This window comes from Spermophilus citellus (genome assembly GCF_964194105.1).
Source record: "Spermophilus citellus genome assembly, chromosome: 4".
In the NCBI taxonomy this organism is placed as follows: Eukaryota; Metazoa; Chordata; class Mammalia; order Rodentia; family Sciuridae; genus Spermophilus; species Spermophilus citellus.
Genome location: NC_138185.1, coordinates 77265162 through 77271580, shown reverse-complemented (window position 1 = coordinate 77271580; position 6419 = coordinate 77265162).

The window sequence follows — 6419 nt, the reverse complement described above, 5'->3', positions numbered from 1 at the left end:
TTCATGTAGCTTTAAGCAGTGACTGGCGAGAAACACCTTCATTGAAAGGGGTTGCAAGCTTCCAAAAATTACGAGTCTCCAGAAATCTCAGCAAATATTTTTTCACCCAAACTGGATGATACTTTCAGGTAATGATCAGTACACTAAGCCCACTCGGTTCTCCAAATTTCATTCTTCTATGTTGAAGCGTTCGTTTCCAGTAACAGTTTCCATTCTGGCATTTCACTCTGTTTTCTCCTATATTGATAGATGTATTTGGAACTCTAAATCAAACACGGTTTGTGCTAGCTTCTTGAAACTTGACACAGTAAAGCAGTTTCACATTCTAACTCTATGTTTTGTTTCCTTTTCATGTAGCCCTAAGCAGTGACTGGCGAGAAACACCTTCATTGAAAGGGGTGGCAAGCTTCCAAAAATCACGAGTCTCCAGAAATCTCAGCAAATATTTTTTCACCCAAACTGGATGATACTTTCAGGTAATGATCAGTACACTTGGCCCACTTGGTTCTTCATATTTCGTTCTTCTATGTTGAAGCGTTCGTTTACAGTAACAGTTTCCACTCTGGCATTACACTCTGTTTTCTCCTATATTGATAGATGTATTTGGAACTCTAAATCAAACACGGTTTGTGCTAGCTTCTTGAAACTTGACACAGTAATGCAGTTTCACATTCTAACAATATGTTTTGTTTCCTTTTCATGTAGCCCTAAGCAGTGACTGGTGAGAAACACTTTCATTGAAAGGGGTTGCAAGCTTCCAAAAATTACGAGTCTCCAGAAATCTCAGCAAATATTTTTTCACCCAAACTGGATGATACTTTCAGGTAATTATCAGTACACTAAGCCTACTTGGGTTCCCAAATTTCGATCTTCTATGTTGAAGTGTTCGTTTCCAGTAACAGTTTCCATTCTGGCATTTCACTCTCTTTTCTCCTATATTGATAGATGTATTTGGAACTCTAAATCAAACACGGTTTGTGCTAGCTTCTTGAAACTTGACACAGTAAAGCAGTTTCACATTCTAACTCTATGTTTTGTTTCCTTTTCATGTAGCTTTAAGCAGTGACTGGCGAGAAACACCTTCATTGAAAGGGGTTGCAAGCTTCCAAAAATCACGAGTCTCCAGTAATCTCAGCAAATATTTTTTCACCCAAACTGGATGATACTTTCAGGTAATGATCAGTACACTTGGCCCACTTGGTTCTCCATATTTCGTTCTTCTATGTTGAAGCGTTCGTTTACAGTAACAGTTTCCACTCTGGCATTACACTCTGTTTTCTCCTATATTGATAGATGTATTTGGAATTCTAAATCAAACACGGTTTGTGCTAGCTTCTTGAAACTTGACACAGTAATGCAGTTTCACATTCTAACTCTATGTTTTGTTTCCTTTTCATGTAGCTTTAAGCAGTGACTGGCGAGAAACACTTTCATTGAAAGGGGTTGCAAGCTTCCAAAAATTACGAGTCTCCAGAAATCTCAGCAAATATTTTTTCACCCAAACTGGATGATACTTTCAGGTAATGATCAGTACACTAAGCCCACTTGGTTCTCCAAATTTCATTCTTCTATGTTGAAGCGTTCGTTTCCAGTAACAGTTTCCATTCTGGCATTTCACTCTGTTTTCTCCTATATTGATAGATGTATTTGGAACTCTAAATCAAACACGGTTTGTGCTAGCTTCTTGAAACTTGACACAGTAAAGCAGTTTCACATTCTAACTCTATGTTTTGTTTCCTTTTCATGTAGCCCTAAGCAGTGACTGGCGAGAAACACTTTCATTGAAAGGGGTTGCAAGCTTCCAAAAATTACGAGTCTCCAGAAATCTCAGCAAATATTTTTTCACCCAAACTAGATGATACTTTCAGGTAATGATCAGTACACTAAGCCCTCTTGGTTCCCCAAATTTCGTTCTTCTATGTTGAAGCGTTCGTTTCCAGTAACAGTTTGAATTTTGTCGTTTCACTCTGATTTCTCCTATATTGATAGATGTATTTGGAACTCTAAATCAAACACGGTTTGTGCTAGCTTCTTGAAACTTGACACAGTAAAGCAGTTTCACATTGTAACTCTATGTTTTGTTTCCTTTTCATGTAGCTTTAAGCAGTGACTGGCGAGAAACACTTTCATTGAAAGGGGTTGCAAGCTTCCAAAAATTACGAGTCTCCAGAAATCTCAGCAAATATTTTTTCACCCAAACTGGATGATACTTTCAGGTAATGATCAGTACACTAAGCCCACTTGGTTCTCCATATTTCGTTCTTCTATGTTGAAGCGTTCGTTTACAGTAACAGTTTCCACTCTGGCATTACACTCTGTTTTCTCCTATATTGATAGATGTATTTGGAACTCTAAATCAAACACGGTTTGTGCTAGCTTCTTGAAACTTGACACAGTAATGCAGTTTCACATTCTAACAATATGTTTTGTTTCCTTTTCATGTAGCCCTAAGCAGTGACTGGCGAGAAACACTTTCATTGAAAGGGGTTGCAAGCTTCCAAAAATTACGAGTCTCCAGAAATCTCAGCAAATATTTTTTCACCCAAACTGGATGATACTTTCAGGTAATGATTAGTACACTAAGCCCACTTGGTTCTCCAAATTTCGTTCTTCTATGTTGAAGCGTTCGTTTCTAGTAACAATTTGAATTTTGTCGTTTCACTCTGTTTTCTCCTATATTGATAGATGTATTTGGAACTCTAAATCAAACACGGTTTGTGCTAGCTTCTTGAAACTTGACACAGTAAAGCAGTTTCACATTCTAACTCTATGTTTTGTTTCCTTTTCATGTAGCCCTAAGCAGTGACTGGCGAGAAACACTTTCATTGAAAGGGGTTGCAAGCTTCCAAAAATTACGAGTCTTCAGAAATCTCAGCAAATATTTTTTCACCCAAACTAGATGATACTTTCAGGTAATGATCAGTACACTAAGCCCTCTTGGTTCCCCAAATTTCGTTCTTCTATGTTGAAGCGTTCGTTTCCACTAACAGTTTCCACTCTGGCATTTCACTCTGTTTTATCCTATATTGATAGATGTATTTGGAACTCTAAATCAAACACGGTTTGTGCTAGCTTCTTGAAACTTGACACAGTAAAGCAGTTTCACATTCTAACTCTATGTTTTGTTTCCTTTTCATGTAGCTTTAAGCAGTGACTGGCGAGAAACACCTTCATTGAAAGGGGTTGCAAGCTTCCAAAAATTACGAGTCTCCAGAAATCTCAGCAAATATTTTTTCACCCAAACTGGATGATACTTTCAGGTAATGATCAGTACACTAAGCCCACTCGGTTCTCCAAATTTCATTCTTTTATGTTGAAGCGTTCGTTTCCAGTAACAGTTTCCATTCTGGCATTTCACTCTGTTTTCTCCTATATTGATAGATGTATTTGGAACTCTAAATCAAACACGGTTTGTGCTAGCTTCTTGAAACTTGACACAGTAAAGCAGTTTCACATTCTAACTCTATGTTTTGTTTCCTTTTCATGTAGCTTTAAGCAGTGACTGGCGAGAAACACCTTCATTGAAAGGGGTTGCAAGCTTCCAAAAATTACGAGTCTTCAGAAATCTCAGCAAATATTTTTTCACCCAAACTAGATGATACTTTCAGGTAATGATCAGTACACTAAGCCCTCTTGGTTCCCCAAATTTCGTTCTTCTATGTTGAAGCGTTCGTTTCCAGTAACAGTTTGAATTTTGTCGTTTCACTCTGTTTTCTCCTATATTGATAGATGTATTTGGAACTCTAAATCAAACACGGTTTGTGCTAGCTTCTTGAAACTTGACACAGTAAAGCAGTTTCACATTGTAACTCTATGTTTTGTTTCCTTTTCATGTAGCTTTAAGCAGTGACTGGCGAGAAACACTTTCATTGAAAGGGGTTGCAAGCTTCCAAAAATTACGAGTCTCCAGAAATCTCAGCAAATATTTTTTCACCCAAACTGGATGATACTTTCAGGTAATGATCAGTACACTAAGCCCACTTGGTTCTCCATATTTCGTTCTTCTATGTTGAAGCGTTCGTTTACAGTAACAGTTTCCACTCTGGCATTACACTCTGTTTTCTCCTATATTGATAGATGTATTTGGAACTCTAAATCAAACACGGTTTGTGCTAGCTTCTTGAAACTTGACACAGTAATGCAGTTTCACATTCTAACAATATGTTTTGTTTCCTTTTCATGTAGCCCTAAGCAGTGACTGGCGAGAAACACTTTCATTGAAAGGGGTTGCAAGCTTCCAAAAATTACGAGTCTCCAGAAATCTCAGCAAATATTTTTTCACCCAAACTGGATGATACTTTCAGGTAATGATTAGTACACTAAGCCCACTTGGTTCTCCAAATTTCGTTCTTCTATGTTGAAGCGTTCGTTTCTAGTAACAATTTGAATTTTGTCGTTTCACTCTGTTTTCTCCTATATTGATAGATGTATTTGGAACTCTAAATCAAACACGGTTTGTGCTAGCTTCTTGAAACTTGACACAGTAAAGCAGTTTCACATTCTAACTCTATGTTTTGTTTCCTTTTCAGGTAGCCCTAAGCAGTGACTGGCGAGAAACACTTTCATTGAAAGGGGTTGCAAGCTTCCAAAAATTACGAGTCTTCAGAAATCTCAGCAAATATTTTTTCACCCAAACTAGATGATACTTTCAGGTAATGATCAGTACACTAAGCCCTCTTGGTTCCCCAAATTTCGTTCTTCTATGTTGAAGCGTTCGTTTCCACTAACAGTTTCCACTCTGGCATTTCACTCTGTTTTATCCTATATTGATAGATGTATTTGGAACTCTAAATCAAACACGGTTTGTGCTAGCTTCTTGAAACTTGACACAGTAAAGCAGTTTCACATTCTAACTCTATGTTTTGTTTCCTTTTCATGTAGCTTTAAGCAGTGACTGGCGAGAAACACCTTCATTGAAAGGGGTTGCAAGCTTCCAAAAATTACGAGTCTCCAGAAATCTCAGCAAATATTTTTTCACCCAAACTGGATGATACTTTCAGGTAATGATCAGTACACTAAGCCCACTCGGTTCTCCAAATTTCATTCTTTTATGTTGAAGCGTTCGTTTCCAGTAACAGTTTCCATTCTGGCATTTCACTCTGTTTTCTCCTATATTGATAGATGTATTTGGAACTCTAAATCAAACACGGTTTGTGCTAGCTTCTTGAAACTTGACACAGTAAAGCAGTTTCACATTCTAACTCTATGTTTTGTTTCCTTTTCATGTAGCTTTAAGCAGTGACTGGCGAGAAACACCTTCATTGAAAGGGGTTGCAAGCTTCCAAAAATTACGAGTCTTCAGAAATCTCAGCAAATATTTTTTCACCCAAACTAGATGATACTTTCAGGTAATGATCAGTACACTAAGCACTCTTGGTTCCCCAAATTTCGTTCTTCTATGTTGAAGCGTTCGTTTCCACTAACAGTTTCCACTCTGGCATTTCACTCTGTTTTCTCCTATATTGATAGATGTATTTGGAACTCTAAATCAAACACGGTTTGTGCTAGCTTCTTGAAACTTGACACAGTAAAGCAGTTTCACATTGTAACTCTATGTTTTGTTTCCTTTTCATGTAGCTTTAAGCAGTGACTGGCGAGAAACACTTTCATTGAAAGGGGTTGCAAGCTTCCAAAAATTACGAGTCTCCAGAAATCTCAGCAAATATTTTTTCACCCAAACTGGATGATACTTTCAGGTAATGATCAGTACACTAAGCCCACTTGGTTCTCCAAATTTCGTTCTTCTATGTTGAAGCGTTCGTTTCCAGTAACAGTTTGAATTTTGTCGTTTCACTCTTTTTTCTCCTATATTGATAGATGTATTTGGAACTCTAAATCAAACACGGTTTGTGCTAGCTTCTTGAAACTTGACACAGTAAAGCAGTTTCAGATTGTAACTCTATGTTTTGTTTCCTTTTCATGTAGCTTTAAGCAGTGACTGGCGAGAAACACTTTCATTGAAAGGGGTTGCAAGCTTCCAAAAATTACGAGTCTCCAGAAATCTCAGCAAATATTTTTTCACCCAAACTGGATGATACTTTCAGGTAATGATCAGTACACTAAGCCAACTTGGTTCCCCAAATTTCGTTCTTCTATGTTGAAGCGTTCGTTTCCAGTAACAGTTTGAATTTTGTCGTTTCACTCTGTTTTCTCCTATATTGATAGATGTATTTGGAACACTAAATCAAACACGGTTTGTGCTAGCTTCTTGAAACTTGACACAGTAAAGCAGTTTCACATTCTAACTCTATGTTTTGTTTCCTTTTCATGTAGCTTTAAGCAGTGACTGGCGAGAAACACCTTCATTGAAAGGGGTTGCAAGCTTCCAAAAATCACGAGTCTCCAGAAATCTCAGCAAATATTTTTTCACCCAAACTGGATGATACTTTCAGGTAATGATCAGTACACTTGGCCCACTT